This window comes from Pantherophis guttatus, chromosome 8 (genome assembly GCF_059756535.1).
Source record: "Pantherophis guttatus breed Tessera chromosome 8, ASM5975653v1, whole genome shotgun sequence".
In the NCBI taxonomy this organism is placed as follows: domain Eukaryota; kingdom Metazoa; phylum Chordata; class Lepidosauria; order Squamata; family Colubridae; genus Pantherophis; species Pantherophis guttatus.
In genome coordinates this window covers 48,408,434-48,424,352 of record NC_142070.1, presented here as the reverse complement: position 1 = coordinate 48,424,352, position 15,919 = coordinate 48,408,434, and the positions used below count along the sequence as shown (strand labels likewise).

General features: G+C 38.5%; 1 long non-coding RNA gene across 1 annotated transcript; it reads left to right on the top strand.

The window, feature by feature from the left end:
* Window positions 1–69: 69 nt before the first annotated feature.
* Window positions 70–15,388, top strand: LOC117680142 (uncharacterized). The gene is made up of 3 exons (XR_004595541.3): window positions 70–207; window positions 7,714–7,804; window positions 14,846–15,388. It is a non-coding gene; the product is annotated as an uncharacterized LOC117680142 (long non-coding RNA).
* The last annotated feature ends 531 nt before the right edge of the window (window positions 15,389–15,919 follow it).

Genomic DNA, 15,919 nt, shown 5'->3' with positions numbered 1-15,919 from the left:
GACCAGGAAGAGTTCGCTAGAGCTGCGCATTCGGAAGTTCACATCGGCAGCCGCTTCCAAACCTCGGTCGGACGACGGAAGCGCTCCTGGTTTCCCTCTGGTGTTTCTCGAGGGTTGAGGTTGTGAGAAGCCTAGTTCGGAAGTGGGTCGTGGGAGCGAGCGCGGAAGCTTTCAGAAAGGAAGAAGCTGACTGTAGGGATGCTGGGGGTAGGAAATTGAGAGAATGAGGCTCTACATTACTTGTAGAGCTATTTGTGGCTGTGTTTGCAAGCCCGCTCGTGTTTAACTCAATCGTGGTTTGCTTAACCCAGTTCTCTGGTCTCCAAATAGCGATTGAACCAGTACCGTAGCAGTTTCTGGTATGAATGATATCTTACAGAGTAGGAAAGGTTAAGAGTACTTTCAATCTGTACTTGAAAGTCAAGTACAAGTATCAGCATTCTATCAGGATTAATTACAATTCTCATTATCTTTGAATGAGAAATGTAATTGATGCAAAATGAAGTTTGCATTACAATTTTAATTTCTTCTAAGGAAATAATAAACAGAGTTAGAAGGGACCTTGGAGGTCTTCTAGCCTAACCCCCTGCTCAAAACAGGAGACCCTATACATTCCAGACAAGTCTCATCTTAAAAGCCTCCAGTGATGGAGCACCCACAACTTCTGAAGGCAAGCTGTTCCACTGGTTAATTGTTCTTACAGTAAGGAAATTTCTCCTTAGGTCTAGGTTGCTTCTCTCCTTTATTAATTTCCATCCATTGTTTCTTGCCTTCTGATGCTTTGGAAAATATTTTTATTTATTTATTTATTTGTCAAGCATGTATAAGATAACATAAAAGTATAAACATGATTATGAATACATGAAATGGATACAAATAAAAAGGGACATTAGGACAGGGACGGTAGGCATGTTGGTGAGTGTATGCAAAAATAGATAGACGACTTTGTGGTGGCCTCTCAAATATTAGAACATTGCTATCATGTCACCGCCTAATCCTTTTCACTAGACTAGACTAGACTAGACATACCCAATTCCCAAATACTTCTATTATTATTCAAATTTATATAGCTGCTCATCTCACCAAAAGGAACTCTGGGCAGCAGACAGCAATTGGATAAGAATAGAAATCATCTAGAAGGAATACAAAACATACAATATCATATATACCAGAGTTTCCCAACTTTTCCGGGTTGCTGGACCGGAAGGGTGAAAGAGGGAATGGTTTTGTGGGAGGGGTAAGTACACCCTCTGCCCCATTGCTTGTGTGAGTATGGCCATGAGCCGCCATGATGTTCGCGCAAGGGACTCCCAAGTGCCTGCAACGCTCGTACGAGTGGGGCCGTGAGCTCCTGCAATGTTCGCACAAGTGGGGCTGTGTGCATGCGCGCACTCCAGCCAGGCCCTCATGCAGCCTGCTTGCAAATAGGCTGCGGCCTGGTATGGGCCGCAGCCCACAGGTTGAAGACCCCTGATATATACAATAAACTAGGCAAAGAAGATATAACCATTCTCAGTAATGGAGATATCCAAGGATATTTCTGGTTCCCTGGGAGCCTCAGGCCTGATGACATGTCCAGAACTTGACTACTTTCAGGATTATCAAAAGGATTGGAGCTAATCTAATGGTGAGTGTCCTAGCAGAGAAGGTCTGCTGAGATCACCAAGTATAGATCCTCAGCTTCTAGTACCCACAATATGCCTTCTCTGCTCAATCTAATAAGGTGGGCTGAAATAAGCAGTTTCTCGGATAGCCCAGTCCCATGCCTTGAAGGGCTTTAAACATTAAAATCGACATCTTGAATTGGACCTGAAAGCAGACTGACAACCATTGCAGATTGGAGGAAAGATTGGATTGTAATTGAGTTGATGCACTACTAATTAAGCCATAATTGCTTAACTATGCCTAATATAAACCACCTTTGAATAACTAAAACATCAATTCTGACTGAATTCACACAGCATGCTAAGCCAATATCAACCAAAATAAATTACAGTTTAGTTGATCTCTGAACCAAATCGTGTTCTATTAGGCTCTAAAGCTGCATACTTACTGAGAAAATTGGGTTCTGCATATGAATGTATTTGGCACACAGAGTAACAAGATGGCCATTTATTTAGTTGGTCATCTGAAGGCCTAAGCAATAGCAGTAGGACTATAATTGTACTGGCCTAGAGAGGAAAATTCAAAAGATAATACTGCAAGAGCCAGCTTCCAATTACAACAGCTAAAGCAGAATGGTCGAAAGAATTTCAAACCATGTCAAGAGCAAAGCATAGGGAAAACTGTTTTGGTTTATTTCTGAGCTGCTTGCAATCAGTTGTGGATGGTTTGTACATGTCTGTAATTGTAATAAATTACATATAATTACATATAATTATATTGATTATATATATATTATATATATTAATTATATTGATTATTAATGATTATTGGTGACCTTGTTTAGTGACTATCTCAGGCATCAACCATTTGAAGTTATGATAGTAATGAAAAAATAATTCTATGACCAATGTCTACATTTATGATTGTCAGTGTCTCTGTCTCTCTCCCTCTCTCTTGTAATCCCCTTCTCTTAATGAATATAAATATAAGCATTATTTCTCTTTTTGCTAATTATCCCAGCACCTGATTGAGTAAAATCCAAAACACAGTTGTTGACACCTGACTTTTCCACTTAATAGTGTGTCTTGAGGAACAAGTTGTGGGTTCCAACTGTGGTTGCTAGATGAGAATTATCTGCATATTAGTTACATTTTATAGTCAGTTTATGGGCAGAATTACCTTTTTTTTTAAAAAAAATGATTTATATGCCACCCTTCTCTGGAGACTCAGGGCGGCTTACAAGGCATTAAGCAATAGCCTTCATACTTTTGTATATTTATACAAAGTCAGCTTATTGCCCCCACAAACTGGGTCCTCAATTTACCTACCTTAGAAAGAATGGAAGGCTGAGTCAACCTTGAGATTCGAACTTAAAGTAATTGCAGACAGCTGGTGTTAATCACAATGCTATCAGTCTGTTGGCCACCAGGCCCGGTAACCTTAATGCGAGTCCTGAGTAGTTTGCTATCCCTTTGGGTAAATATACTGGCCGTACTGAGTTGCACCTAATCCATAGTATTCTAATCTTGTTCTTTTAAAAAACTTATAGTATGTTGTGATTTCTGTTAAACAAAAAAGATCTACTGTTTGTTAAGTAATGTCAAACATTACTTTAGCTGAGGATACCATTTACCAACTAAAATTATCTACCTGTTTCAACAGAAACCTTTATTGAGAAGACACCAAAAGTCTATGTGATGAAATAGCCAGATATCTTTTACAGAAACCAATTCGAACCAACTGTAAAATAAATTTTGTAGCTGATTAACTGGCACCTAAAAATACAGCCAAATTATTAGCTAGCAGAAAACCTTGTTTATATTTCCTGTTTGAACATGATAAAGAATATGCTATTTACCAAGGCATCCCACCCTTCCAAGATTTTCTGAAAGTTCATAAGCATAAGTGTAATGGCTTCTGTGGTGTTTGGTGGATAGCACACAAGTAGTCCTCAACTTACAAGAGTTCATTTAGTGATTGTTCGAAATTACAGCAGCACTGAAAAAAGTGACTTATAACCATTTTTCACACTTTCGACCATTGCAGCATTGCCATCATCACATGATCAAAATTCAGATGCTTGGCAACTGACTCATATTTATGACGGTTGCAGTGTCCCAGGGTCATGTATCACCTTCTGCGACCTTTGGAGAAGCAAAATTCACTTGACAACCATGTTGGTAACTTAACTGCAGTGATTCACTTAACTGTGGCAAGAAAGGTGGTAAAATGGGGCAAAATTCACTTATCAAATGTCTAATTTAGAAACATAAATTTTAGGCTAATAGTGGGCATAACTTGAGGGCTACCTATATATAATATCTGGCCTTTGATTCATTCCTATTTTCTCAGTGAAGTCCACTGAATAGATTGTACAATGTTTATTTACAACCATTTTATTTAGGAAGGAAGCCTGTGGTTCGTTCTAGTCTGAAGAGTCTGAAAAATAATCTGCAAAAATAGCTCTAGATGCCTTTTCTAAAAGCAGGGAACCTAAGCCAAATGAAAACACTGGGTTTTTCATATATTATTTCATGAGCACAAGCTAAATAATCTTATTCAAGTTTTAAGAAATTTGATGCTGCTGAATTCATATTTTGCTATGTTTGCTAAAAACAATTTACAGTTGTTTTGTTAGCATTTGTGCAACAATTGCAGAATGAGGGGGGATTTTTTTGGCTAATCTATGATAGAGCCCACTAGAGTGAGTAATGTAGATAGAAATAGCAATAGCACTTAGACTTATATACCAAATGTTTACTAATTAAAAATACTTTTTTCTAATTCTTACTTTAAGAAACGGTTTCAATTTATTATATGCTGTTTATTTTATATGGTTTTATGTATTTTATTACAGGATTTTCAACATTTGGAACATTAATGGATAATAGGAGATCTAAACAATAGTTTTTAAAAATTAAATGTAAAGTTTGACTTTCTAAGCAATAAGCAGTTATTCAAATCTGCAGTTTAGTTCAATTCATATTTTAGAATTATTGTCATGCTAGCTGTATTTTGATATTATTCTTTTGTGATAGCTATTAGGTATAATTTATTCCAAAGATATAAAATTGTATTCGGGTCTTCAGTGGGAATTTCACTGTTTTAAACTAAAAGTGGGGATAATTTTCTTATTAAAAAATCCGCGAGTTAACCAGTGTCACAGAAAATGGAGGTGAAGGAAATTTAATATTTAAGCCAGCGTCTCCTGTCTGCTCATTACCAGGAGACTTTAGCTCTCATTCTATATACGAATATGTGCAGGTATGGTAATTTGTGAAAACAAGACTGATCTTCATTAGGATAAGAGCTTTTCCGCAATAATGTATTATTACATTACAAAAAGTGTATATTAATACTTTTTCCTTGAGAAGTATAACGGACATTAATTTCTACCTTGCTGGAATTAGAAAAGATTACATGATTTAAATTCAATGAGCTATTTATTCTGAAAGTGCTGCCACATGATTTATTTTATAACTGGAATATTTATTACTATAAAGTTTGTAATGTTCAGTAAGTCGTAAGTTGAACATAGTTTTATTTCAAGGAAGTGAATATAAGATTGTAGCCAAAAGCCTTGAACTGCAATAAAGAATAATACTTTGTATCTGTTATTATATTCTGGTGTTTTTCATATAGAGAATTGTTCTGTGTAATTATTTACATATTCAGAAAAATATGTTTTTATCATAGTACTTTAATGTGTCTTGCTTTTTTGCTTCAAGGGTGTTTAATATATTTCTCTTTAATAATTGTAAGAATAGCCCACTCCGAAGTTTTCATACCCACCTTCTAACAGCACTTTATATTGCTACAATTGATTTTTTAAAATTACATTTGTTTACAACTTTATAAAGTTTTCACAATGCTATGCATTACAATAATAAGGACTTTGGACAACTGCTGCAACTTGTTTTATAACTTCTGACTTCAAAATTATTTTTCAAGTTGGAGAAGACTTTTCCAGTTAAATCATCCAATTTATACATTTATTATTTATTTATTAGTTTGATTTATATGCCACCCTTCTCTGGAGACTCAGGGCGGCTTACAATTCTTTTAAGCAGTAGTCTTCATACTTTTGTATATACCTGCTTAGTAGGGCTTTTTTGGTCCCCCCTAAGCGGTGTTCTATTTTATACAAAGTCAGCTTATTGCCCCCACAAACCGGATCCTCATTTTACCTACCTCAGAAGGATGGAAGGCTGAGTCAACCTTGAGCCTGGTGAGAATTGAACTCGCAGTAATTGCAGGCAGCTGGCAGCTAAATACTACTTTAACAGTAACATTCATATTTGCAAAACATTTTGAATATTTAGTGAAAGTTTAAACTTTATTTTATACCAGTTAGAATAAGCTGAGTTTTCCTTCTGACCCTTGGACATTTGCCATTAAGATCTTCTGGTTTGTTAAGCTATTTTTCTTTACTATTTGAAGGAAGAAAGTAGTTTTAAGTATTGTCTGAAATCTGATTGAAATACAAAGTTTCTTAAAGGAGGTATTTAAGCTTTATAACAGTCTCTTCTAAGACTCAGAGTAACCTGCAATGTAATCACGAGACTTCTATAAAGCCCTATCCATGAAAGTAACTGTGACACAGCAAACCATTGTCCCAATATAAAATTATGTATTCTATATATTCTCCAAACCATACTTAAGTCTCTTGTCATAGCCTTTCTCTAGACTGGGTACATTTGTTGGGGAAAATAAATGTTTTTATGGTCACAACCCCCCCCCCCACTTTTTAATAGTCTCCAAGAAATTGTGATAATTACATTGTAAACTTACCAGAGAATACTTCGGGTATTTCTTTTACTCTTGCTTTTGGTGGACCTGTGTTTTTAATTAATCATTTTTTTATATATTTAAGGAAATGCATTTAAACTTCTACTAGTCAACCCATTAATTTCTGTTTTTCTGCCAAATCAGGGCACTCTAAATCAAATAAAAGGAATTTGCAGCTGCATCCAGCCTATGACTGAGTATCTCTGCTTTACTGAAATATGAGTAATAGGAAATTCTTAGTGCATGCGATGAGTGTTTTTAGATTTTAAATAAATAGGGGGGAAAGGGAATTGCCCATACTGCATAAACTTATCAAAAGAACAAAACTTGGGAATTGCCATTGCTGTGCACAAGGGTGCTTTGGTCTCCGGTTTCTTTATAATTTGTTTAGCATCAAAAGCCTGGGAAGTGGTGCCATAAAATGGCAGAAAATGGATAAATGTGGCTCCTTACCAACTCAGGCCGCTGCTGAATTTCCACTGCCTATAGCAAAATGACCCTGGAAGAGACTAGAAAAGAGGAAAGTATATCTATCTATGCCAACCTAAAATAATTAATTGATGCTGGGCTGAGTCCACCTTTTAGGGGGTTCTTTTGCTCCTTCCTCCCAAATGGCTGATGAAATATATCTGATTGAATCCAGAGTAAAATTGCTATGGCAGATATAGGATAGGTGGTACTTGGCTCAAAAATATAAAGTAAGAGGGATCTTGGGAGTCCTAATGGACAATCAGTGTGCTGCAGCTGCCAAAAAAGCCTACGCAATTCTAGGCTGCATTAACAGAGGAATAGAGTCAAGATTATGTGAAGTGTTAATACCACTCTATAATGCCTTGGTAAAACCATACTTGGAATACTGCATCTAGTTTTGGTCGCCATGATGTAAAAAAGATGTCGAGACTCTAGAAAGAGTACAGAGAAAAGCAGCAAAGATGATTAAGGGACTAGAGGCTAAAACATAGCAGGAATTGAGTGTGTCTAGTTATTGAAAAGACATGATAGCAAGTGTTCCAATATCTCAGGTTGCCACAAAGAAGAGGAAGTCAACCTATTCTCCAAAGCACCTGAAGGCAGGACAAGAAGCAATGGATAGAAATGAGAAGCAACCTAGAAGGAGAAATTTCCTGACAAAACAATGTATCAGTGGAACGACTTGCCTCCAGAAGTTGTGGGTGTTCCAACACTGGAAGTTTTTAAGAAGAGATTGGACACCCATTTGTCTGAAATGGTTTAAGGTTTCCTGCCTGAGCAGGGGTTTGGACTAGAAGACCTCCATGACGTCCCTTCCAATTCTGTTATTCTGTTTGTTCATGCCAAAAGGGAGAAATGTTTTAAGAGCAGGCCATCAGAGGATGATTTGGCTGGAGTATGGGACAACGATAAGATGAGACATGTCCTGAAGAAACAAAAGGTAAAAGTGGCTATCAGGACTTGTTTGTATTGTGGTTAGATGCTTGTGTAAATATTTACTTAGTCGTATTTTAAGTTATAAGAATGGTATCTTCTATTTTCCATTGCCCAGGCACTTCTACAGATAAATCTCATTGTACAGCAAATTGCTATAGAGAGAGAGGTGATAATGGTCACAGTCTGTTTTCTTCTGAGGCTGAACTATTGGTAATAATAAAACTTGCAATGTGTCACAATAAACATTTGGACTGATCCAGCCAATTTTTATTTGAACTGGTAAAACAAACTTTCATCTCATTAATTTCTTCTGAAAACAGAAGCTTGCTCTTTTATAGTATAATAGTAGGCAAAAAGGACAGCTCCCCTTTATAAAATTGGAGCCTGTTAAATATTTAATGAAATTCTCAGAGACTTCATCCAAGATCTATTATTGGAGAAAATCAGGGATATGACTTGTAGGGAAACAGTGGCAGAGCAAATAAATAATTACAATGCATAACAAAAGCATACAGTTGAAATCATTTCCATAAAATAAAAATCCCCCTTCTCCCAAGCGTATTGCACATTTACTCTACTATTCCCTAGGTTGCTATATTTTTAACAGATCTCCATGTTCTGATTCCAGGGGACCAGGGCACTGCTTCTCTGCCTATAAGTTTGAAAGGAAAAAGATTCTTAGTTCCTCTCTCTCATGAGAGAAAAGGCTAAAAGGCCAAATAGAGATGCCCCTGCTTTTTCAAAACTCTCCTTAGAGGGGATCTTCCTATACCTGGTTGGATATTTGATATTTAGTTTCATAGGACTTGATTATGTCTGCCCTCTCTCAAAATCAAAAGGCTAAATTTGGTTGACATATAGGAGTATTTTAAATTGATAGTGATAAGTTGGTCTGGCACCTGTTTTTTTTGCTTATAGATTGTAAGAAAAATGCTTTAAGACGGAAAAATTATTTGCCATAATGATACAATTTAGTTCTAGGCATATTTTCTTTTAAGTATCACTGAGTTCAGTGAGAAATATTCTTAAATAATCATGCTTAAAATTGCAGCCTTAGGCTTAATCACATCAGTTTGCTGTACACTATGTTTCTGAAGTATCTTCTATAAAGACCCATTCTCTATAAAAGTGTTTGTGTGTGTACATAGGGAGACAGAGAATATATACAGTATGTACTTACTATCATGCCAGTTATAGTTCTGTATAGAACATAACTTTGCCATCTGCTGAACAGAAAGTGGCTTGGATGTGTCTGAAGGAAACTACAAATAATTTGTTTCTATTTAGAAATGGATTTCAGTATCTAAAACAACATTCATATGCAACTAAGGTCAAGAAAATCTATTGATTAAAAATGGTTAAATATAGTGCTATACATTTTTCGGTATTCAGCATGAGGGATTCAGAAAAAGCCCACAGGCTTGTCAGAATCATTGAAGGTAGCCTTCATTGAAGGTAGCTGCTTTTGAAAAATCCCCTCACTTCTTGCAGTTCGGCTTTGAAATCTATTAGGATTCATTTTCAAAATACTCAGGCTTTAAAATAGAAGCAGCACTCTTCTCATTCATCTGTGGGGAAAACCATAGCATAATGATTACCCAGAGGGACCATTGCAAATGGAAGCTGTAGTATATTACTAAGATTTAGTACACTTCTACGATGGGAAAAAGCCTTGTAGACAGGACCAGTAGGTATATTATTATTGAGGACTTGAAGACAGCCACTAGTCTGTCTCTTTAGTTAGATTTTTAATATTCTATATTTGTGCTTTTTAAATATTCCTTTCAAATTTCAAGAACAGCTGTGTAACCAGGAACACATATGTCAGGATATTACACAGATAACCATCTGGTGCCTGGTTCTGCTTGACTGAATCTCAGCTGGAGAGTTTGAATTCATATCTACCCATGACAACTAAAATAGAGGGGTGCATATTATTCCACTCAAATCACCCCACTGGGATTTCTCATTGAGTGGCATTTTAATATGAACAGAAAGTGCATCTCTGCTTGGCTGAATATTTCCATTCATTGTTCATAAAAAACTTAGTAATCAACTCTGCTCCAGAAATTTTACTTATGGGGAAGGAGGGAAATTCACCCTCTTTGTAGAGTAATTTCTCTGTATTGGAACTGAATCTTAGATTATTTAAATATGAGGATAATATAATGTGGTAAAACTTGCCGAACTAAAAATCATTTTAGTTTACCTTAATGAAAATAATAAAGTCTATATATGCACACATTATTTGGATATCAAACTGATTTGCGCTCAAATCCATATAACCATAATGCTATGTTGAATGGCATACACATACAGTATGTAGGGCAGTAGAATGCTGTATGATATAATTAAGCTCATTACACATCTATGCAGTTTTTTCAATCAATTTCTGCTGCATTTGTTAGCAAATAATATATTACTATAGAAATTTCTCCCTAGTTTGGTTGGTTCAAATAGCATTTGAAATAAAAATATTCTGCTATAATTCCAGAATTTTCTTTATCATGAGGATAATCCTCATACCATATAAAGCTTATGTTGTTGGTACTTCTAGGTATCTTCTACCAAGTCCATTATTTGAGCCACCATAATGCTCCAGACTGATGAGGCCTAGGTATGACTCCTTTGAGGGCTTTGATCATCCCTGGCATTACCCAATTATGCTTCACCTTTTACCTTTTATACTACAGTATCATTTAATTACAAATGTAGCTGAGAAGAACCAAAGGAACTATGAAATCCTTAGTGCTCTTTGAGGTTTATTGTTTGTTTGCAAACATTTCACTACCTGACTAGGTAACATTATCAGTGTGTGCGAGTGTACCCCTTTAAATGAATCAATTCTCTATTCAATGAACAGGGCATCAATACTTTAATCAAGAAATTACCAAGGAGAAAACCATACCCCCACCAACACTGGTAGGGTAAGCTATTCTATAAAAACAAAGTGTAAACTCCATACACACTTATACTGATGATATTACCTAGTAGGGTAATGAAATGTCTGCAAACAAATAACCAAACTTAAGAGGGCACCAGGAACTACACATTTCAACCCTGAGCAACCCTAACCCTTTTGAAGCCAAAAGAACTACAATTTAGACAAAGACTTCTGGAAGGCAAGAGAGAAGTATGTAATATTTAAGGAACAGCCTCGAGCTAAAGAAATAACCTGTTGAAGGCTGCACATGGTCGGTAACCACAATGTATAGTATCTGTTAGGAAGAAAAATGATAAACTGTGAGCAGAGTGAAAGGAACAGCCTGAAAAAGAAATACAGCAGGCTAAAATGTAATTTAGTTGAGTGTGCTTCCATCCCATAATTATAATGCACTCATCTGGAAATCAACTTCATTGAATTCTATTGAACTGTTTTGACTGCAAGGATTAAACATCCTGAGCTCGTCTGTAGCAATCCAGATTATTACACTGTAGCATTAAAGTGCAGAGTTATTTTCCAAGATCCCATTTTGATGTTAAATGTAAAATATTAAATGTAAAATGCTGCAGGAGCAACAGATGTAAAAATTGTTTGCAGGTTGTTTTGTTTTAAATTTAGATTTGTACGAAAATAAATGATTGCCTATGCTTCTGTAACTATTTTTATGTTTTCTGAAATATGTGATTTTGCTTGTTAAAAGGTTGTTTTAAATTATGCATTTCTGATTCTAAGACAAAGCAAACAGTGTTTATGTTTAGAAGCTATTTTGGGAACTTTACAACATTGGTTTTCCATTCGGCTTGTCCCAGTGTTAGTTTGGAATTAATGCTTTGTCAAATTGTTTCCATTAGGCCTATATTACATTGGTGAATTGAGCCCCTATTGCAATTGTCAAATGAAGCTTTAATTCCTCAGTGGCCTTGATGTGTCTGGCCCGTTAATTACTGTTAGACTAGGCTTGTGGTACATGATCAAGTTTCCAGTGCTTATTGATTAGTTCTTTTAGAAATATAATGTTTTAAAGCTATTTGTACTTAACCTTTTATAAAAGTTGTGCAGTTGCTGAGTACTCTGGATTTTAATTCCCCTAACGTTTTTGCCAGTAATGTCCAATATCCTGAAGAGTAACTTAAAAAGGTTTATTAGGACTTCACAAACATAGTTCCATTTCATGTGAACTATAGAATGCAGGATTGATGTCCTCTTTGTAGGACAAAGAGACTACTTGTTCTTTTGTGTAAATGCACAATAGTATCTGTTAGATAGTGGGCGCAGAAGGAACACAGGACTAGGACTTCAGTTACAGCAGTTTATTAGCTCTGGTACAGCAATGAACTGTGAGCCCCGGCAGCCTCTTTTAAAGGGAGCTGTCCATGGCTTTAGCCACTGACAGGTTTCCAAATTTGTTTGGAAACCAAACAATTTGTTTGTTTCCAAACAAATTCCGCTCTATTTGTTTGAATCTAATTGGTCCGTTTGAATTGTCATTCAATACTCAACACCCCTCCCCTTTAGATCAGCACTGACCAATCCTGGAGTCTCTTAAGCCATGTAGTCACGCAAGTAGGCTGGTCTTCTCGGGGCAGGATTTGACCTGTGCAGTTCAGGATAGGATAGGATAATTTTCAGTTGTTCAGTTCAGTTGTTACAGCGGTCTCGGAGTGAGCGGTTGAGTTCTGTGTGTCTCCCGGAGGCGCTTTCTGAACTTTCTCGAACTCTGCTGCTGGCACGGGCCTATCTTGCTGGACATCTATCCCTTCCTCCCCCAGCTGGAACGGTGGACTGTCGCTGCCCTCGAGAACTCTCTCCTGGACCCCAGATAAGTGTTCGCTGTCTCTGGTCAGGTTTGAGTGCTGTCTCTGTTGTTCGTTTGTTTGTGTTCTGTGTAGGGCATGGCTTGTTTCTGTGGTTTCTATGTGAAGTTTCTTTTCTCACCCTTGTGTTTCATCTTGTGAGTCGTGTTCCTTTCTGACTATTCAGCATCTCAGCATTCTTGGTGATAGGATGGGGGGGGGTCTGTCTCCCGCGATGATCCCCAGGAGTGGCTTGTGGTCCGTGATTAACTCAAACTGTCTTCCGTATAAGTATTCATGGAATCTTTTGATGCCCGCCACGGCGGCCAAAGCTTCCTTGTCGAGTTGACTGTAGTTTCGCTCGGGCTTGGATAGCGTTCACAAGTAAAAAGCGATGGGGGCTTCTCTGCCATTTGGCATACAATGGCTTAACACGGCTCTGATGCCAAACGGGGATGTGTCGCAAGTTAGTCTTAATGGCAGCGTTCCGCTATACTGCACAAGTATGCTTTGTCCGAAGTTAGCAGTTTTTTTACTTGTTCAAATGCGTTTGACTCCTTCCTCCCCCATGTCCAGTCTGTTCTCCTGTCCAATAACCAGTGTAGTGGCTCAGAAATCGTGGCCTTCTGTGGCAGGAAAACATTGTAAAAGTTCAATAGTCCCAGAAATGTCTGTAACTCTGTTTTATTCCTGGGGGTTGGTGCCCCTCTGATTGCCTTTAACTTTCCCAGGATGGGTCTTATTCCCGAGCCATCGATTAGGTAGCCCAAGAACTCCACTTGTTCCTCTGCTAGTTGGCACTTGTCCCTTTTCACCTTTAAACCCACCTCCTGGAATGTGGTTAGCACTGCCCTTAAGTGCTGTTGCAGTTGTTTCTGGTTGTTTGCTGATATCAGCACATCGTCAAAATAGGGAACGACTCCCTCGATTCCCTGCAGGAGTCGCTCCATGAGGCTTTGGAACAGGCCTGGGGCTACACTTACTCCAAACTGCAACCGTTTGCATTTGAATGCCCCCCTGTGTGTGACGATTGCCTGTGCTTCGGCTGTGGCATCATCTACAGGTAGCTGTTGATATGCCTGGGCCAGATCGAGCTTTGCAAATATCTTTCCTTGCCCCGGGGAGTGTAAAAGATCTTGCACGATGGGCACTGGGTATGCGCTCTGTTGTAACGCCTTATTCAGGGTACTTTTGTAGTCTCCACACAGGCGCACTGACCCATCCGGTTTCGGGGGGGCTCTATTTGTTTGAATCTAATTGGTCCATTTGAATTGTCATTCAATACTCAACTGCCCTATTTTGTGTATGACTAAAATGGTACCTAGCATTTTGCCTCCCCACTCTGGAAACTCTTCGTCTCCAAAAATGGGTAACTTAACTTTGGGCTAAGGAAACTCAGGATTAGTCTTTTTCAGCAGTCCAATGACTTCGAGTAACAAAAGACAGTCCTAGTATTCTTCTTGGTCCTTTTCCATACTGTTGCAAGAAGGAGGTTTCACACTGCCAGCTTTGCAATTGACACTCCACTGTTCTATTTCCTCATTCAGTCAGGGAGGGACGGAATGGCTGAGAGAAAACCACCCATTGGGATGCTATGCTCCTTGACTTTTTCCCTTTCAGGAGCTCTTTATCAGTATGTGGAAAATGTCTTTTGCTCAACGACTACGGCTGAGTAGCTGGAGCCTCTATTCCTGTATGATTACTATGCTCGTGGATTTGTACTATTAATATTTTTTATTAATGACTTGGATCATTTGGTAGATGGAAAGCTAAGCAAATGTGCAGATGACCCATAAAGGAACTAACCAGCTAAGTAAGTCAATTTCTTTATTACAGGTCACAGACAGTGGTGGAATTCAAATTTTTTTACTACCGGTTCTGGGGCCGTGGTTTGGTGGGCGTGGTGTGGCTTGGTGGGTGTGGCAGGGGAAGGATACTGCAAAATCTCCATTCCCATCCCACTCCTGGGGGAAGGATATTGCAAAATCTCCATTCCCACCCCACTCTGGGGCCAGCCAGAGGTGGCATTTGCCGGTTCTCCGAACTACTCAAAATTTCCGGTGGTGGTTTTCCAGAACCTCTTAGAACCTGATGAATTTCACCCCTGGTCACAGATCCAACGTGCATATCAAAACAATCAGATTGAATACAATAAGGAAGACACAAAAATAAATAAAAATTTATGAGAAAATAGCATAAAAATTTGACAGAGCTTTGTGGAGAACGCTATTCTCCACAGTACAGTCAAAAGTATTAATGTGCCACTCGTGGTAATGATGATGACAATTTGTCCTCTGGTATTTGGCAGAATCTCTGTTGTAGCCCGCCAGAGGCCTGCGTGGATTGTTGCTGATCCCGACGAGGAGGCTGGTGTAGTGCTGTGCCAGCAGCCTGTGCAGCCGGCACTCGAGTCGGACAGCGAGGAAGCTGAAGAAGATGTGGTGCCAGAGGCAGGGATTCAGTCAGGGCCTTCAGAAGCTCCAGAGGCTCCTTAAAGTGAAGAGGAGGAAGAGGAGGAGCCTCTTCTCAATCCACGGGCACGCAGAGCTGCCAAAAGGCAGGAGTGGTTCCTCAGGAGGAGGTCTCTTCGAGAGTAAGGCTTGGGGCTAATTGGCCATTCCCTTAGCCTATTTAAGAAAGAACACAGCTTGCAACAAGCTGCAGGAAACAACTTTAGTTCGCTAATCATTGCATTGGGATTTCTCTACAACCTTGCTTATGGACTTTTTGCCAACTCCAGTAAGACTCTGACTATCTTATCTGTGGAATTCTGGCAGGCTGTTAAGAATGCTTATTAACAGCTGGCATTTGTTAAAACTGCGTTATTTGAATAAACTAAGTTTTGTTCAGAGTTTGTGTGTGCTGTGTTCTTTGGGATCCGTAGCTGGGGCAAAATAATCTCACCTATGTGCCACTATCAGCTGAGCCCAGGCTATACAAGCAACTTTTCCTTTTTGATGACAGTCATATATTTAAAGTGCTTCTTCTGAAGCAGAACTCTTCAGAATGGATTCTGTCTATAAGTCCTAAGTACAGCAGTTGATATAGGTAGTCCTCACTCAATGTCCATTCATTCAGTAACAATTTCAACTATCACTACTGGTCCTCTTTCATACACCAATTTCTTTCTCTTGTCACCTGGGTCTTCCTTTCACATGCTGGACAGAGCCTCCTTTTGCAAAAGAAGGCCTCAACCAGTGCACAAAAGGAGGCTGGAGCAACAACAACAAAAAAAAAGGTAGACAAAAAGATTGGCTGGTAGTGGCACATAGTGCAGCAGGCCTGGTTGGTGTGGCAGGAAGGGTTGGATAGTGAGGGCAGATGGTAGCAGTGGGAAGGTGGATGGGCAAAGGACAGAGATAGGGGAGAGAGAGGTTTTCCA